Consider the following 20,949-nt stretch of genomic DNA (forward strand, 5'->3'; position numbering starts at 1 on the left):
TCTCCTCTTATAGACATGATCTGACAGGAAATCTGTGAGAGGCAACACTAAGCTAACTGCCCAGAGATTTCAACTGTCTGTTCTTGCTTGAGGAAAAGCTGAGTGCTGGCCTCCTATTAGTCTAAACACACAGAGCTGAGAATCCCTCTCTGCTCATCCTGGGCCAGGCAAAGGGCTGACAGCTCTCAGCGTCCCAGTCTGTCAAACAGGGCCTGTTATTCAGCACCCTCCCATTGGGACAAGAGAAACACACAAACACACACACAATGCACAAACACACAAGAAAACACACACATGCAGTGCATATATATACAAACAAGAAAACACACGGAGCATACAAACATGTACACATGCACACATACAGCATCAATACACACAAAAACAGACAAACGCGTACAGACAAAAACCCACACAAACTCACACATACATAGACACACACACACAAGTGAACTCTCATTCACTTGCTAATACTCCCACATACAAAACTTTTGACTGCTCTTAGAGGGTGTTCTACATGTTGTCAGCATTTCTTAAAAATATGCTGACATTTTGCACACCCTAATCAGGATCAAATGTATTATCCAAACAGACACTAATTTACTGAGCTTTTGCCTTTTCAGAGCAGTGCTGACACAAATTCCTCTCTTCATGGATTCTTCCTGTCAATCCGTGTGATTGGTTGAAATGCACCAATCATTAGCTACAATTTAATAACGTCTCATAAACTCGCAGAGCTGACAGGTGTCCAATCAGAGTCTGAGATGTCTCCTTTGAGAATGAGAATGCCAGCTTGCAAATGAATCTGCAGGTGCTTTCACAGCTGCATTTCCAAATCCATCACATTACTTCTGGAATACAAAGGAGAGAAAAAAATGTGTGTTTCATGTTTGTGATCTGCCCTAACAATGAAACATTCAATTTGGTGATGTTTAGTTGGTGAATCAAAGTGAGGCATATGCATTTGAAATACCTCTAAAACAATTTAAGTTAATTAAACTTCAAGAAATAAACCTTGCATTCTTTACATTGTTTATTTTACAGGGCGCACATGTAGCGATTGTATTCGTATTCTAAGACACCTGCAAAACTCCTCGAGGTAAGATAACAATTAAGATTGGGTCAACATTTCTGAAAACTATCCTTTTAACTACTGAAGGTGTTTTTCCTCAGTTCAACGTTTTGAGCATTTGGCACAGAGGTTTCCTTGAAGTAATCCCTCTGACCACCTCTAAGGTTACAGTGCCAAAATGAATCATTATAAGCTGATTGCAGAGCCATCAGAGAAATGGGTCTGGAAGTATTAGAAGCTAGAAGCTGTTAAGAATCATCACAGAGCTAATACCATGTATTCCTTGATTGCCATAGCCTACTAAAATATCCTGATTAGTCACTGGCAAAACAAAATGAAAAGATTGAAAAGCAATTCTTAGAAATGTAATCACTGATCAAAGTGATATACAGTGGCAAGAAAACGTATGCGAAGCCTTTGGAAATGCCTGGATTTCTGAATAAATTGGTAATACATTTTGATCTGATTTTCATCTAGGTCACAACAACAGACAAACACAGTCTGCTTAAACGAATAACACACGAACAATTATACGTTTTCATGTATTAATTTAACACAGTGTAAACATTCACATTGCAGGTTGGAAAAATTATGTGAACCCTTGAATTTAATAACTGGTTGACCCTCTTTTAGCAGCAATAACACCAAATGCTTTCTGTAGTTGTGGATCATTCCTTCACAATGGTCAGAAGGAATTTTGGACCAATCCTCTTTACAAAACTGTTTCAGTTCAGCAATATTCTTGGGATGTCTGGTGTGAACCGCTCTCTTGAGGTCATGCCACAGCATCTCAAATTGGGTTGAGGTCAGGACTCTGACTGGGCCAACCCAGAAGGCGTATTTTCTTCTGTTGAATAAATTATGTTGTTGGTTAGCCTATTTGTTGTGGGTCGTTGTGCGGTTGCATCACCCATCTTCTGTTGAGCTTCAATTGGTGGAAAGATAACCTAACTTTCTCCTGCAAAGTGTCTTGATAAACTTGGGAATTCATTGTTTCGTCGATGATAGCAAGCTGTCCAGGCCCTGAGGCAGCAAAGCAGCTCCAAACCATGATGCTCCCTCCACCATACTTTACAGTTAGGATGAGGTTGATGTACTGTGCTTTTTCCCCCACACAGTGTTATGTGTTCCTTACAAACAACTCAATTGTAGTTTCATCTGTCCACAGAATAAATTGCCAGTAACACTGTGGAACATTCAGGATCTCTTTTCCGAACTTCAGACGTGCAGCAATGTTTTTTTTTGGACAGCAGTAGCTTCATCCGTGGTGTCCTCCCAGGAACACCATTCTTGTTTAATGTTTTACGTATCAGAGACTTGTCAAAAGAGATGTTAGCATGTTCCAGAGATTTCTGTAAGTCTTGAGCGAACACGCTAGGATTCTTCTGAACCTCTGTGCTGTGCTCTTGCAGTCATCTTTGCAGGACGGCCACTCCTAGGGAGAGTAGAAAGAGGGCTGAACTTTCTCCATTTATAGACAATTTGTCTTAGAGTGGACTGATGAACATCGAGGCTTTTAGAGATACTATTGTATGCCTTTCCAGCTTTATGCAAGTCAACAATTTTTAGATCTTCGGAAATCTCTTTTGTTCGAGGCATGGTTCACATCATTTTGTGAGTGTTTTTAATAGGGAAAGGCAGCTCTAACCAATCTCCAATCTCATCTCATTGATTGGACTCCAGGTTAGCTGACTCCTGACTCCAATTAGCTTTTCGAGAAGTCATTAGCCTAGGGGTTCACATACTTTTTCCAACCTACACTGTGAATGTTTAAATTATGTATTCAATATAGACAAGACAAATACAATAATTTGTGTGTTATTAGTTTAAAGCACACTATGTTTGTCTGTTGTGACTTAGATGAAGATCAGATCAAATTGGATGACCAATTTATGCAGAAATCTAGGAAATCTAGGTAATTCTAGAAATCTAGGTAATTCCAAAGGGTTCACATACTTTTGTATATTTCAGCCACACCCATTGCTGACAGGTGTATAAAATCGAGCAAACAGCCTTTCAATCTCCATAGACAAACATTGGCAGTAGAATGGCCTTACTGAAGAGCTCAGTGACTTTCATCGTGGCACCATCATAGGATGCCACCTTTCCATCCAAATTTCTGTCCTGCTAGAGCTTCCCCGGTCAACAGTAAGTGCTGTTATTGTGAAGTGGACATGTCTAGGAGCAACAACGGCTCAGCCACGAAGTAGTTTGCCACAAAAGCTTAGAACGGGACTCGCCGAGTGCTGAAGCGCATGAAAATCATCTGGCCTCAGTTGCAACACTCACTACCGAGTTCCAAACTGCCTCTGGAAGCAACGTCAGCACAGGAACGGTTCATATGGGAGCTTCATGAAATGGTTTTCCATGGCCGAGCATCCGCACACAAGCCTAAGACCACCATGCGCAATCCCAAGCGTCGGCTGGAGTGGTGTAAAGCTCACCGCCATTGGATTCTGGAGCTGTGGAAACGTGTTCTCTGGAGTGATGAATTACGCTTCACCATCTGGCAGTCCAACGGACAAATCTGGGTTTGGCAGATGCCAGAAGAACGCTACATACCCCAATGCATAGTGCCACCTGTAAAGTTTGTTGTTTGAGGAATAATGGTCTGGGGCTGTTTTTCAGGGTTCAGGCTAGGCCCCTGAGTTCCAGTAAAGGGAAATCTTAACCGTACACCATAAAATTACATTCCAGATGATTTTGTAGTTACAACTTTGTGGCAAAAGTTTGGGGAAGGCACTTTCCTGTTTCAGCATGACAATGTCCCTGTGCACAAAGTGAGGTCCATACATAAATAGTTTGTCAAGATCTGTGTGGAAGAACTTGGCCTGCACAGAGCCCTGACATCAACCCCATCAAAACCTGTGTGATGAATTGGAACACCTACTGCTAGCCAGGCCTAATCGCTCAACATCAGTTCCCTACCTCATTAATGCTCTTGTGGCCGAATCTAAGCCATTCCACGCAGCAATATTCCAACATCTAGTGTAAAGCCTTTCCAAAATAGTGGAGGCTGTTAAAGCAGCAAAGGGGGGACCAACTCCAAAAAATAATGGCCAGGATTTTGGAATGAGATGTTCGACGAACAGGTGTCCACATACACGACATGATAAAATGTATCTAAAATCTAAGAAATTCTAGCAAAGCATGCAAACACAGCACCCTTGGTTCCCTATTCGCCCCATTTGTCCTTCATTTTACACAATGACTAATCACAGTATTAATGCCCTTAAAAAAAGCTTCTCTGTTTGCTAAACAAGGAACTATCCTAATTTCTCTTTTACTCACCCAGGTTAATTGTTTTTACAATTAATGGTGTGCTTTCATGGCCAAGTTCACAACGAGACACTGGTATAACAGTGCTGTTCCTGCTGGGCTGAGAGGCACACAGTGGACCTAGAAGTACATTGCGTGCTGCGGCGCTGCAACTCCACCTGCTCGGGCAAAAAAAATGTATTCCATAAATATGCATGAATATCCCTCTAATTCTCCCCAAAGTCGGCCATGGCTTGCCATTAGTCACTCTCTAAACATCTTCATGCAGCTCCCACATGCAGTATTGACTTTTGGCATAATTTTAGGCATCTCGGACATGATTTATGTTGATGTACATTATCGATCACTTAAGGAGATATTTAGGTATTCAGAATCAACGTAATGTTCTCATTATAGTGATGGCGTGAGGCGCCAGGCCAGGGGGAAGTCACTGTACACTTTACAGGAGCTGTAATTAGCACATCTGAGTAACGGCCAACTTCCCTCTTGGCTTTATGCTATGGCACCGCTGTCCCGCGGCCTACGCGTAAGCACAAATTGTTACGGCGGCCCCACAGGTGGGAAACTAACTCCTCACCCAAGAGGATGCAAGACATGAGGAGGACATATATTAACCACTATCCTCGCACTGCTCACAGCATGGGTCTACCCACTTCATGAGATATTTTACTCTTTATGGAGCCCGTGGGGGACACACACAAATCCAATATGGCTTCTTTCTTTTAGAGGAGCACAGCGAAGACATGCATGCAAACAACTGGGATTTAGGGTGGTTTGTCTGCTCGAGGCAAAATAAGTGACATCCAATTTGGCTGCTTTTGAGCAGATGTGTTAGCACTGGCAATACCATACACTATAGAACAACATGTAATCGAGGAATTATCTGTTTATGGAGAACAGTACAAGTTCAGAGTTGGGTCATATTTCCACTGTTTTTGACACTGTTTAACTAATTTCATCTATGATCCTCTCAAGGCAATCACATGTAGGGTTCATACTGCTTAAAGAAAGATATACAGTATAATGTGTAAAATTGTGGCCTTCCTTCTCCTGCCTTCTCACTAAACACTAAAGACCTGGCCTTCTTGTGTCTTCTTCCTCCAGACGTCTGGCTTCAAACGAAGGATGCTTTTACCCTCCTTAATAAGCTAAACTGACAAGACACCAGACTTTGCCCATCGCATGGAAATAATAATTTTTTTATATATTTTTTAAGCTGTTAATGTTTTATCCCATAATTCACAGGCAGAGGCACGGGAGGATGTCTTTGTGGGAAGCTTCGGCTGGACATGGTGGAACCACCTTCATTAGTGCCCTGTCTCAAGGGGGGCATGTGTGGAAATTACTGACTCAATCAATAAACAAAGCCCAAGTGTTGAAATATTTATCCAGACACAACCCCATCTTTGCGGACTGTCTGAGCACTCTTCGTGCACCTTAAGGGTAATTCAGAAAGCCATGTATTGGTGGTAGTACACCTTGAGATCAATGGGGTGCCACTCAATGGTTGAGTGCTGAGTGCTACAAGATCCCATAAATTCTTTGTCGATAAGCAGGATGGAGACAGTGTAGGAAGTGGAACTCCCCTTCTGTTATACTCGGAAAATGATCTGTTCAATTATTATGTAAATAATGTGTGTTTGGCACATCTCTGAACATGTAAATAATATGTGGATGTTCGACAGGGCTGCAACACACTGTAAAAAATTACTGTTGAAACAACCTAAACAAATTACTTAAACTGGTGAAAAGCAAATTAGTCAACTAATAAATAACAAATACAAACTAATATTTCATGTAAACATAACCCATCTTGTTCCAAGTGTATTTTTGTATTTGGAATTACCTATCCAAATAACTACAATTGGGTTTTAAGCATTTAAATAAATTCCCTGTATATCAAGAAATTAATTTTTTTCAAGAACTTAACAAACTGAAAGCCACTCCCCCAATGAGCCTATTCAATGTGCATGAGGTGTTAACTTCTAAATTGTGTTTTTCATTCAATTAAAAAATCCCATTGATCTGTCAAATTTGTTATTTGATTTCAGACTAATTGAATAGAGTAGGATGAGCGAACCAAAGCGCAATTTTCAATCATTCCAATCAGTAAAAGCACTTCAGATGAACAACAGTGTCGTCCCAATTTTTATTGTGCTTGTCATTATAGCACTATTTGCATTCTCATTCTAAAAGTGCAATGCATGGAACCAACATCATGGCAAATGTCCTTTGAACTCCAAACACTTAGCTTGTTATCTCACTTTATCTTCTTACAGACCATGTTATGGGCGATTAATGTGCTACTTGGACATTCACATCTCGTTATAGGAGAGAACACATTCATTGGTTTATTCGGTTCCCCATTTTGCCGAAGCAGCAGCTATTCTTCCTGTGGTCCACACGAAAACATAAAACACGACATGTAATTAAACTCAGTGATAGACAAGAGCGGTCACACAAATGTAAAATACAATGATATACAAACAATACAACTAAGAGTAATGTGTAGATTGTGAGTGTGTATGTCATTTCACAGTCCCTATTGTGCCATGAGATGGTGTTTTATGCATTTTTTAAAGGTAATTTTGCTTTCTGCTTGAGTAATTGGAGATGGAAGTGAGTTCTATGCGATCGAGGCCCTGTACAATACTGTGCCTTGCCGTGAATTTGTTTTAGACTTGGGGACTGTGAATGTCTTGTGGGGTAGGCATGGGTGTCTGAGCTGCATGGTGTTTGATTATGCAGACAATCTGGATTATTCATCACAGTAATATTTCTCATAAAAACTAGGAGAAGCAGCTGGCTGTTTCTGTAGATGTTATATCCCTGTATTGCTACTGCTGTATCACGAAAGGAATTAGGTAAGTGAGTTTCAGAGATAGCCAGCATATGAATGTTATCCGACGTTAGCAAGTTATTGATTTCATGAACCTTATTTCCAAGGCTACATATACTCTATTAACACTAGAACTGCTGGGCTGCCACGAACCCCCCTTTAAGCTAATGAGCAGTCTTTCTGACTGCACATTCAAACAGTGTAATTAATACCAGACTTGTTTTCTTCACAAGCAACTTGTTCACCAATGACAGTGAAATGAAGAAATTGTCCATGGTGACATTTCTCCCCTTGCTAAGGTTGCTTATCACCACGTTATCCGACACTCACTCACCTGCTGCCAGATGTGGATATTTTCCCAGATATTGAAAGCCGTTCAGTGTGTACAATTACAGTACCCATGCTCTCACTGATATAATGGCACTGGAGCAGATGGCTGCCGTTTTACAGGCTCCTAAACAACTGTGCTATTTTGTGTGTTTTTTCGCATTGTTTAGAACTTATTTTGTACATAATGTTTGCTGCTACGATCTCTTATAACTGAAAATAGCTTCTGGATATCAGAACAGTGATTACTCACCTCAAACTGGATGAAGAGTTTTTATTTAATGAATCCGATGCGAAGGATATACTGCTTCTCTGAGACCATGCCCAAATCCCTGTCATTCACGTTAAGAAAAGACGAAATACAGGGGGTGGAGATCGGGCTGCCTTGTGAGAATTTGTTGGTGAGTGGGTAAGCCACCTGTACCATCCATTCTATTGGCCAACGTGCAATTACTGGAAAATAAACTGGATGATCTCCGCTCAAGACTATCCTACCAACGGGACATTAAAAACGGAATTTTCACCGAGTCGTGGCTGAACGACAACATGGTTTTCTTTGCATCGGCAGGACAGAAGGGCTATGTCTGGTAAGACGAGGGGTGGGTGTGTGTCTACTTGTCAATAACCGCTGGTGCACAATGTGTAATAATAAGGAGGACTCAAGGTATTGCTCACCTGTGGTAGGGCACCTCATGATAAACTGTAGACCACACTATCTACCAAGAGAGATTTCATCTATATTTTCCATAGCCATTTATTTTGCACCACAAACCGATGCTGGCAATAAGACCACACTCAACGAGCTGTATAAGGCCATAATAAAACAAGAGTATGCTCATCCAGAAGCGGCGCTCCTAGTGGCCACTTCAGACCTTAATGCAGGCAAACTTAAATCCATTTTACCGAACTTCTACCAGCATGTCACATTTACAACCAGAGGAAAAAAACTCTAGACCACCTTTACGCCACACACAGAGATGCATGCAAAGCTCTCCCCTGCCTTCCATTTGGCATATCTGACCGTAATTATATCTTCCTGATTCCTGCTTTCAAGTTAGTTTGTAACTAGGGGGCAGTATTTTCCTTTTTGGATAAAAAACGTTCCCGTTTTAAAAAATATATTTTGTCACGAAAAGATGCTCGACTATGCATGTAATTGACAGCTTTGGATAGAAAACACTCTGACGTTTCCAAAACTGCAAAGATATTGTCTGTGAGTGCAACAGAACTGATGTTACAGGAGAAACCCAGATACAAATCCAATCAGGAAGTGAAGCATTTTTTGACTCCTTATATGGCTGTGAATGAGCTACGAATGAGCTTACGTTTTCTACGTATTCCCAATGGTGTCTACAGCATTGTGACGTCTTTGTACGCATTTATGTTGAAGAATAGCCGTAAGGGACCACATTGAGCAAGTGGTCACATGATGGCTCCCGCAGAAAGTCTTGCGTAAAGTACACAAGTAGCCATTTTTCCAATCGCTTCTTATGAGAAACCAATTGTCCCGACAGATATATTATCGAATTGTTATGTGAAAAACACCTTGAGGATTGATTCTAAACAACGTTTGCCATGTTTCTGTCAATATTATGGAGCCAATTAGGAAAAAAGTTAGGCGTTGTAGTGACCGCATTTTCCGGTCGATTTCTCAGCCAAACGTGACAAACAAACAGGAGCTATTTCGCCTACAAAAATAATATTTTTGAAAAAAATGAACATTTGCTATCTAACTGGGAATCTCCTGAGTGAAAACATCCGAAGTTCTTCAAAGGTAAATGATTTAATTTGATTGCTTTTCTCATTTTCGCGAAAATGTTGCCTGCTGCCAGCAGAGCCTAGCATAGCATTATGCCATGATAAACTTACACAAATGCTTGTCTAGCGTTGGCTGTAAAGCATATATTGAAAATCTGAGATGACAGTGTGATTAACAAAAGGCTAAGTTGTGTATCAATATGTGCTTGCACAAAACAGTCTCTGACTAGAAATTGTTCCGCGATTCATCCAATGGCATTGAGGCGTATACCACCTCGGTCACCTGCTTCATCAATAAGTGCATCGAGGACGTCGTCCCCACAGTGACCTTACGTACATACCCCAACCAGAAACCATGGATTAAAGGCAACATCAGCAAAGAGGTAAAGGCTAGATATGCCACTTTCAGGCAGTGGGACACTAATCGCTAATAAGAAATCCCGCTATACCCTCAGACAAAACATCAATACAGGACTAAAATTGAATCCAACTACACCAGCTCTGAAGCTCGTCAGATGTGGCAGGGCTTGCATATCCACCTCGACAACATCCGGTGAAATTGCAGAAAGCAAAATTCAAACTTCAGAAATATAAATATTTAACTCTCATGAAAATACATTTGTAATACATCAAAATAAAGGTCAACATATTGTTAATCCAGCTGCTGTGTCAGGTTTCAAAAGGCTTTACGGCGAAAGCACACCATGCGATTATCTGAGGACAACCCCCCATATACAAAACCATGAAAAACATTTTTCAACCAGGCAGGTGCGACACGAAAGTCAGAAATAGCGATACAATAAATGCCATACCTTTGAAGATCTTCTGTTGGCACTCCAAAAGGTCCCAGTTATTTCACAAATGGTCCTTTTGTTCGATAAAGTCCTTTATATCCATAAAAACTCAGTTTAGCTGGCGCACTTCAGCCAATAATCCACCGGTTACCCTCCTTCAAAATGCATACAAAATGAATCCCAAATGTTACCAATAAACGTATCCAAACAAGCCAAACAACGTTTTTAATCAAACCTTAGGTACCCTAATACGTAAATAAATTATACAATTTAAGACTGAGAATAGTATGTTGATTACCGGAGATAAATAACAAAGAACGTGTAACGCCAGGGTAGTGGGTTCGATCCCCGGGACCACCCATACGTAGAATGTATGCACACATGGACTGTAAGTCGCTTTGGATAAAAGCGTCTGCTAAATGGCATATATTATTATTATTATATTAACGTGCTTTCCTCCACATGGAAACACTACAGCCAAATGGGAGCCACACAGAAAAACTACAACTTGTAGCTCATTTTTTCTTAAACCAACCTGAAACTATTTCTAAAGACGGTTGACATCTAGTGGAAGCCCTAGGAACTGCAATCTGCGAGGTCTTCGCCTTACAATAAAAGTGACAGCCATCGAAAACAGTGGTAGACTGAATTTTTTGGGGGGGACGGTTTGTCCTCGGGGTTTCGCCTGCCATATCAGTTCTGTTACACTCACAGACATTATTGTAACAGTTTTAGAAACTTTCGAGTGTTTTCTATCCAAATCTACTAATTATATGCATATCCTAGATTCTGCGCCTGAGTAACAGGCAGATTACTTTGGGCACGCTTTTCATCCGGACGTCAAAATACTGTCCCCTAGCCCAAAAAGGTCAACCAGGACGTGTACTCAGAGCATGAGCGGACCAGCTGGAAAGTGTCTTCACTGTCATTTTCAACCTCTCCCTGACAGAGTCTGTAATACCTACATGTTTCAAGCAGAACACCATAGTCCCAGTGCTCGAGAAAGTAAAGGTAACCTGCCTAAATGACTACCACCCCGTAGCACTCACGGCAGTAGCCATGAAGTGCTTTGAAGGGTGGTCATGGTTCACATCAACACCATTATCCCGGAAACCCTAGACCCACTCCAATTTGCGTAAAGCCCCAGCAGGTCCACAGATGACGCAATCGCACTCCACACTGCCCTTTCCCACCTGGACAAGAGGAACACCTATGTGAGAATGCTGTTCATTGACTACAGCTCAGCATTTAACACCATAGTGCCCACAAAGCTCATCACCAAGCTAAAGATCCTGGTATTAAACACCTCTCTCTGCAACTGGATCATGGACTTCCTGACAGGCCGACCCCAGGTGGTGAGGGTAGGCAACAACACATCTGCCACGCTGATCCTCAACATGGGGGCCCCTCAGGGGGTCCCCAGATCCTCAAAGAGTCATACATTGAGATTATCCTGACCGGTTGTATCACCGCCTGGTATGGAAACTGCTTGGCATCTGACCATAAGGCATTACAGAGGGTAGGGTGTACTGCCCAGTACATCAATGGGGCCAAGCTTCCTGCAATCCAGGACCTAAATACAATTTTCAAAGACTCCAGACACCCAAGTCATAGACTTTTCTCTCTGCTACCGCACGGCAAGTCTAGGTCCAAAAGGCTCCTTAACAGCTTCTACCCACAAGCCATAAGACTGCTGAACAATTAATCAAATTGCCACCCAGACTATTTACATTGCCCCTCCCTTTAATTTTACATTGCTGCTACTCACTGTTTATTATCTATTCATAGTCACTTTACCCCTACCTACATGTAGATATTACCTCGACTAACCTGTACTGTACCCCCGCACACTGACTTAGTACCGGTACCCCCTGTAGAGAGCCTCGGTATTGTTATTTTATTGTGTAACTTTTTATATAATTTTGTACCTTAGTTTATAATTTTGTACCTTAGTTTATTTAGTAAATATTTTCTTAACTCTATTTTTTGTACTGCATGGTTGGTTAATGGCTTCTAAGTAAGAATCTCACTGTTGTGTTTCGCTTATGTTAGAAATAAAATGTGATTTTATTAGATTTGTAGAATAGACTGATAAGATTGCTTTGATTCGGTGGACTGATATATGGGACCCGTTTCAGGAAACTAGGCGTATGTCGCGAGTCACTACTTCACAGGAGAGCCGTTTGAATGTAAACTTTGCGTTTTTTGACAGAATTGCCTTCTCGAATTTATGAACTTTCATTTGCCTTAATAACAAACTTGTATGCCATCTGTAAATACGAATAAAATTAAATTACGAGCCTAGTTGGTTCATCCACATGAGACACTAACCTTCCCGCTAACCATGATTTGCTGAGATAATGAGTGGGCTGGACATGCAGAGAGATGAGTTTGGATTGGTCTGCTATATAGCACTCTTCTGTCTATTTGAGCTGGTCAGTATGTCTAGGTAATCCTTTCTAATGCAATTAGTTTTGTATTGTGTATTAAAACTCCATAAGTGTCCACTTTCTGGAGGACCGAGTTTTGAAATCTGTGAAATTAGAGTATGATAGTTTAATAGATGGAGAAAACACCTGGATTACATCTTCAAACTAAGGGCAACCATGGCATCCGACAGGAGACGTGTCCACCCATGAATGATATATTAGGGTAAAATAGTCTGGCTAGCAACATTTTCAGATATTACACATTTCTATTTTTGACAGAAAGAGACATGTACTTGGCCACCTATAGCCTAATCTTAGCTAGCCAACATTGAACTTGGTTGGTTAGCAATCTGCAGATTCATGCAGGGTAGAAACATCATGAGTTGGGATTATGGTTCATATTTTACCTACCTAACTAATGTTAGCTGCCTGGCTCGCTGGCTAACATAATGTGTAGGATCTTATTATTCGTATCTCAGAGCTATTTGCTTGGCTAGCTATAGCCTAATGTTAGCTAACTAACATTGAACCTGGTTGTTTAGCTACCTGCAGGTTCATGCAGGGTACTGACATCATGAGTTGGGATTATAGTTCATTGTTTACCAAGCTAGCTACATGTCTTAACAAAAGACTCCACTCTGCAAGTAACCATTTCAGATGCGTTCGTAAATTCAGTCTGGCCATCTACTCCGATTTCAGAGCACTCTCGCCTGAGTGTGCCAGAGTGCAGAATAACTGATGAATTAATTAATGCTCAACACCCGTTGAATATGGCCCGTGTCAGTAAACATCAGCAAAACATATGAATTAAATTGTTGCCAGCATCACATTTACAGTCACCAACGCTCTGGATAACATGAAAACAGCCTAACCAGCTCTGCTAGGGTGAGTAAAAGGTGGGGTGTTCTCTCATTATGTTTCTGGAAGTAGCTAGCAAGCTAGCCAATGTTAGCCAGTTAGCTTGGGTGCCGTTGTGAGGTCAGAACGTTTGGATCAACCCTACTCATCAGCCAGAGCGTCCGGTGTGACCTCTGAATGCTCCGAGAGCGACACATTTAGAATTTACGAACAGACAACAGTTGCAGTCACCAACGCTCTGGATAACATAACAGCCTAACCAGCTCTGTTAGGACGAATAATTTTACGTTAGCTGTTCTGTCATTTGTGTCTAGAAGTAGCTAACAAGTTAGCTTGGGTGCTTGACTTCTGTTGTTAGTATAGAACGCTCGGATCAACTTAAAGAGATGGGTGGGGCTAAAGCTTAATAGGGTATAAAATATGCTGAATGGGTGTAGATAACAAAGAAGGGCTCTCCAGTAGTAGTACCAAAATATTCAAAATACATTTTCTCAAAAGTGACTTTACAAGTTTATCAACTTTCAAAGCAAAATTACTTTCCTATTGTTCCTCAGCTGTAATGTATAATATACAATTTTGTATGAGCTCTGAGTCTCTACTTTTATCCAATGTAAAAAACACCATTTCAAATTTTGCTCCGTAAGACCGATTTGAGCCGGTCGGTCACATACCATTTTAAGATTACAATTAAAATGGATCAGTACAATAGAATGATCTGCCCTTTTCTTCATTCACAAACCGTGATTACGTGTTATTGTTAGCTTCCCCTCGCTCATAAACTTCTCCCCCTTTCTCCATCATAATGTTTGTTTGTTTCTGAATAGTTTCCGTTCAGTTTAGAGGCAATTATTGGGCTGATAATCATCTGGGCTCCGCACTTTCAACTGTGGGAAGAAAGAGCGGAGCAGGCCCTACTGTTGGGAGAAGGAGGGGCAACAGGGGAAACCCATTCATAAAAATGACATGCCCTCCTAAAACTGGTTATAACTCCAGTTCTGTTTGTGATATTAATATTTTAACATGTGTTATATAGACTTATTTAGGAAAAGTCAATGATGGAGAGGGGGTTTAACTTAAAAAATGCCAGTGTAATAAATAAAACAATTTCATGGGCAGTCAAAATGACTGCTTTTGCAGTTCTAGTGTAAATATGAGCTATTCTTAGCCCTTTCCTGGGTAGCTTAAATAAACCTCTCTAGGGGGTGTGGGAGAGTAGCGTCCCACCTGGCCAACATCCAGTGAAAGAGCGCCAAATTCAAAAACAGAAATACTTTCTATAAAAATTTATAAAACATAGAAGTGTTATACATCGGTTTCCAACCACGGTGTAAGATTTCAAAAAGGCTTTCCGGCGAATAAAATTAATCACTTACCTTTGATGATCTTCATATGATTGCACTCACAAGACTCCCATTTACTCAATAAATGTTTGTTTTGTTCGATAAGGTCCCTCTTTATATCCAAAAACCTCCGTTTTTTTTGTATGTTTTGTTCAGTGATCCACAGGTTCAAAGGCAGTCACAACAGGTAGATGAAAAATCCGAAAAGTATCAGTAAAGTTTGTAGAAACATGTCAAACAACGTTTATAATCAATCCTTAGGTTGTTTTTAGTCATAATAATAAATAATATTTCAACTGGACAAAAGCTTTGTTAATATAAAAGGAAAACAAGAAAGGCAAGCTCTCGGTCGTGCGCATGAAAAACCTCTGGGACACTGCAGTGTCCACTCATTCAGAGTGGTCTTACTCCCTAATTTTTCAGAATACAAGCCAGAAACAATTTCTAAAGACTGTTGATATCTAGTGGAAGCCATAGGAAGTGCAATGTGCATCCTACGTCAATGGAATCTGTATAGGCAGTCAATGGAAAACTACAAACATAAGAAAATCCCACTTGCTGGATGGATTTTTCTCAGGTTTTCGCCTGCCATTTCAGTTCTGCTACACTCACAGACATTATTGTAACCGTTTCAGAAGCGGTGGAGTGTTTCCTATCCAAATCTACTAATTATATGCATATCCTAGCTTCCTGAGTAGTAGGCAGTTTAGTTTGGCACGCTTTTCATCTGGAGGTGAAAATAGTGCCCCCTACCCTAGTGAGGTTAAATAAAAAAAATAAAAAATGTTTGGCTGATAAAGTCAGTCAATCAGTCACTTGTTAGTGTCAGTTTGTGTGTGTGCGCGTGCGTGTGTGCGAGTGTGGGATGTTGGGCTGAATCTATTGACCCGGAAGCTTGGGAGGGTGGACAATGGTTTTGTGGTAGCAGATGTAAGCAATGTTCCCACACGCTCTGACAGATTTCATAGCTGGGAAAAGTTATTTCCGCCTCTGGCACACAGCTTCAGAGAAGTCCTCATTGAGGAAGATGTTGGTTCCTCTCAAGTTCTTGGCTCTCTCCAGAACCACCATCTTGTCTCTCAATCTTCAATCTTAGGAACTTGACCACCAGTTTTCCAGACTTATGGGCACGGTCCACCTCATTCTTTCTAAACTCAGCAAAAAAAGAAACGTCCCTTTTTCAGGGCCCTGTCTTTCAAAGATAATTAGTAAAAATCCAAATAACTTCACAGATCTTCATTGTAAAGGGTTTAAACACTGTTTCCCATGCTTGTTCAATGAATCATAAACAATTAATGAACATGCACCTGTGGAACGGTCGTTAAGACACAAACAGCTGGGAGGGTGGTAGGCAGTTAAGGTCACAGTTATAAAAACTTAGGACACTAAAGATGCCTTTCTACTCTGAAAAACACCAAAAGAAAGATGCCCAGGGTCCCTGATCATCTGCGTGAACATGCTGCAAGGAGGCATGAGGATGTCCGTACTGTGAGACGCCTAAGACAGCGCTACAGGGTGACAGGAAGGACAGCTGATCGTACTCACAGTGGCAGACCATGTGTAACAACAGCACAGGATTGGTACATCCGAACATCACATCTGTGGGACAGGTACAGGATGGCAACAACAACTGCCCGAGTTACACCAGGAATGCACAATCCCTCCATCAGACTGTCCGCAATAGGCTGAGAGAGGCTGGACTGAGGGCTTGTATGCCTGTTGTAAGGCAGGTCCTCACCAGACATTGCCGGCAACAACATCGTCTATGGGCACAAACCCACCGCCACTGGACCAGACAGGACTGGGAAAAAGTTATCTTCACTGTCGAGTCGCAGTTATGTCTCACCAGGGGTGATGGTTGGATTCACGTTTATCGTCAAAGGAATGAGCTTTACCCTGAGACCTGTACTCTGGAGCGGAATCGATTTGGAGGTGGAGGGTCCGTCATGGTCTGGGACGGTGTGTCACAGCATCATCGGACTGAGATTGTTGTCATTGCAGGCAAACTCAACGCTGTGCGTTACAGGGAAGACATCCTCCTCCCTCATATGGTACCCTTCCTGCAGGCTTATCCTGACATGACCCTCCAGCATGACAATGCCACCAGCCATACTGCTCGTTCTGTGCGTGATTTCCTGCAAGACAGGAATGTCAGTGTTCTGTCATGGCCAGCTAAGAGCCCGGATCTCCATCTAATTGAGCAGATCTGGGACCTGTTGGATCGAAGGGCTTCTTTTTTTCTGAGGTTATCAACCATCTGCAGTTTTTTGGTGAAAATGTTTCTCACTCTGTCCAGGTCTCATGTGGAGACACTGGTATGCCAATAATGTTATTCCTCCTGAATTGTCCCTCTGTTTTCCCATTCATTTGTAAAAAATAATTTACAGACAGTGCTAATTTCATCTCGCGTGGACTTACAGTTTGTTGTCATCTTGCTGTAAAGTCTCTTTCAAGACATCCATCTTTGTTGATTTAAAATACCGCTTTCCTCTCCATTACTCCGAACTTCTTTGGCTTTGATGGTAGCAATGTAGGCTGACACTAGTGCTCCATGCAATTCCAGCGAGCACAGCTGACAGGGCCTATGGAAATAGCACTAAACAGCAGGGATTTACATTATAATGTTATAACTTTTATATTACAATATGTAATGTGCAAAACTACTTACATTTGTACTGTACAAACTTAACATGAACAGGAATGACATTTACTCTAATGGGTGGCCAAAAATAAATATCTGAAAGCCATGCTCCCTCTTGAAAATAACCTACCCAGCTGCCGGGTCAACTCAGCATGAAAGTGAATAAAAACTTATTCGATGGTAAAATAAGCCCATGTTTGTGTAGTCAGGTTATTTGGCTTTCATATAATTTTGCCCATTTTGGCCAAAATTCAATTTTATTACATTTATTATGTTTGTACACGGCAAATATCAATGTTCCTTCAATATTTTTCCACATGAAATATTTTAAGATATCTTTAACCCTTTAGACTCAAATATAATTGTAGAATAATGCTGTAGATTATTGAGAACTTTCAAGATCAAACTCATTTTCTCACACATTTAACAAATAGACCTAGTGCAAAAACAAAGATCAAATGACAATTACAAGTTAAGTTAAGAGCACAACCTCTCTTCAGTATTACACCACATTAATGTCAATAGGAATAACGCTCCTTTTGTCTTCCATTGTGTAAAGACACTCACTATCAAAATGTACCAGGTATAATATATTATACTTATATTATTCACATATACAGTGCATTCAGAAAGTATTCATATCCCTTGAAATATTCCACATTTTGTGTTACAGCCTGAATTCAAAATTGATTAAATGTATGTTTTTTTCTCACCCATCTACACACAATACCCCATAATGACAAACTGAAGAAAAACAATTGAAATGCTTGCTAATTCATTGAAAATGAGTAAATACTTTGTACAAGCACCTTTGACAGTAATTATATCTGTAAGTCTTTCTGGGCAAGTCTCAAAGACCTTTTCACACTTGGATTGTGCAACATTAGACCATTATTATTTCAGAATTCTTCAAGCTCTGTCAAATTGGTTGTTGATCACTGTAGACAACCATTTTCAGGTCTTGCCATAGATTTAGTAGATTTAAGTCAAAACTGTTACTTGGCTACTCAGGAACATTCACGGTAGGGTAGATATGTCCTTGTGTTTTAGGTTATTGTCCTGCTGAAAGGATAATTCATCTCCCAGTGTCTGGTAGAAAGCAGACTGAACTAGGTTTTCCTCTATGATTTTGCCTGAAAAACCTTCCAGTCCTAAAAAGCATACCCAAAACACGAAGCTGCCACAACTATGCTTGGAAATATAGAGAGAGTGGTACTCAGTAATGTGTTGTTTTGGATTTGCCCCAAACGTAACACTTTATATTCAGGACAAAAAGTTAACCTCTTCATGCTTGAGTTCCAAATTTCGATCACCCCAGCATTAGTTTTTTTATGCGAGTTATGTCAGAATGCACTCACTGTTCCAAAATGTGACTGTAACGCAACAGGACAGTTTACACATGCTGCAATCAAACCAATACACACTGTGCCTGCTAATTATCTATATGCTATGTTTAAACTTGTCAATTTCAAATTCAAACACTTCTGATTCAGGTGTGTGCCGCCTCCTCATGAATTCACATAGAAGTAGCCCATTTCACTGTTGACGTCAATTTATGTTTGAGGCAATACTGATATGGACAAACTTCTTTCTTCAACGAGAGCCCAGGCCCTTCCCCAGTGTTTCCCCAGATAAAGTATGCAGAGATTTGCGCATCTACATTCAGGACAAGGACTGAGTTTTGAATGAAAGGTGGAATTAGAGTATGATAGTGAAGGAGATGGACAAAATTCTGGTGTTTGATTGCTACTATGCAGAAGGAGTCTCTGGATTACATATTCAAACTGCGGGCAACCATGGCATCTGTGACAGAGAGGGAGAAGCGTCCATCCATGTATATGGGTAAGATTGTATAGCTAGCTACATTCAGATATTATTTAGTCAGAAAGTCATTTTCCTTTCAAGCGTACTGTTAGCTAGCTAGCATTACGTGTATGATCTGTGTAGTAATATTATTAGTATCTTAGAGCCATTTGCATTCCTAGTTATAACCTAATGATTGCTAGCTAGCTAACATTGAACCTGGTTGGTTAAGCTATCTGCAGATTCATGCAGGGTTGTAACATATGAGTTTGGATTATGTTTCATTGTTTAGCTAGCTAGCTAGCCACAAGTCTAAACAAAAGACTCCAGTATGCAAGTAACTATTTCACTAAACCTTCTGTATCCTGTCTGTGACAAATAAACTTTGATTTAATTTGTGTTTACTAGTTATCGCAATGTGAAGAACATGACCAAAGTCAAATCAGGATATAACGCTAGGCCAACGAGACAATGTCCAAGTTCTGAATTTCTCCAGTAGAATGCCTTGCTTTTATTTCGCCACACTCACAACTCTAAGCTATTTTCTGTAATTGGCTCGTCAATAACTAGTAAATAATTATCTTGTTGTGTGATATATTTTCCTGTAATAAGACAAATGAGCTAAAATGAAGATCTTGTCAGCTATATGATAGTGTCATTATTTGAACTGGCTAGCCAGCTCACTTAACATTAGCTAGCCTAGCTAAAAAGCTAGAAATGAACCAAAACATTCTTTACAAAGTTGCTTTTAGTTGCCTCGTTTGCTAGATTGACATATAGTAAATCATTTTTTAAAGGGTGGGTTTATTGGTAAAATACACTAGTTATTATATTTTGGACCCCCAGGCTCCTGATGTCTTGCAGCCAGGAGTTTTTGTATTCATACTTTTTCATAACAACATCGAGAAGTGTGACGTTGGATTGCTCATGGTGTCACTACGACAACTGTCAAAAGACTTGGTATAATTCAGCCTTAAGTCTTGAAATCTTTGTTTGTTTATTACATGGCCTCAGATGTGAATCCTTAAAAATATGGGTGGTGCTAAGGCTTAAAGCAATTGGGTAATCCAAATGGACAATGACCCCAAGCATACTTCCAAAGTTGTGGCGAAATGGCTTAAGGACAACAAAGTCAAGGTATTGAAGAGGCCATCACAAGGCCATGATCTCAATCCTATAGAAAATATCTGGGCAGAACTGAAAAAGCGTGTGTGAGCAAGGAGGCCTACAAACCTGAATCCATTACATCAGCTCTGTCAGGAAGAATGGACCAAAATTCACCCAACTTATTGTGGGAAGCTTGTGGAAGGCTACCCAAAACGTTTGACCCAAGTTAAACAATTTAAAAGCACTGCTACCAAATACTAATTGAGTGTATGTAAACTTCTGACCCACTGGGAATGTGATGAAAGAAATAAAAGCTGAAATAAAGCATTCTCTCTAATATTATTCTGACATTTGTCATTCTTAAAATAAAGTGATGATCCTAACTGACCTAAGACAGTGAGTTTTTACTAGGATTAAATGTCAGGAATTGTGAAAAACTGAGATTAAATGTATTTGGCTAAGATGTATGTAAACTTCAGACTTCAACTGTATCTAAAACAGGCAAAAAAAATCATGCACCCACTGTCAAAAAATTGTTCTACAGTCTTTGACTGTAGCCTATAGATAATTTTCTATATTTGCCGGTTAGGGTCAGGTGCAGGCCTCAGCTTTCACTTCATGTCATCTAGTCGGACAGTTGCAAATGGGTTATTAGCAATTGCGGGCAGCTGCGGGTGAACAAACAGATGACCCATGCACCACTAG

The sequence above is a fragment of the Oncorhynchus keta genome, chromosome 8 (genome assembly GCF_023373465.1).
Source record: "Oncorhynchus keta strain PuntledgeMale-10-30-2019 chromosome 8, Oket_V2, whole genome shotgun sequence".
Taxonomy (NCBI): domain Eukaryota; kingdom Metazoa; phylum Chordata; class Actinopteri; order Salmoniformes; family Salmonidae; genus Oncorhynchus; species Oncorhynchus keta.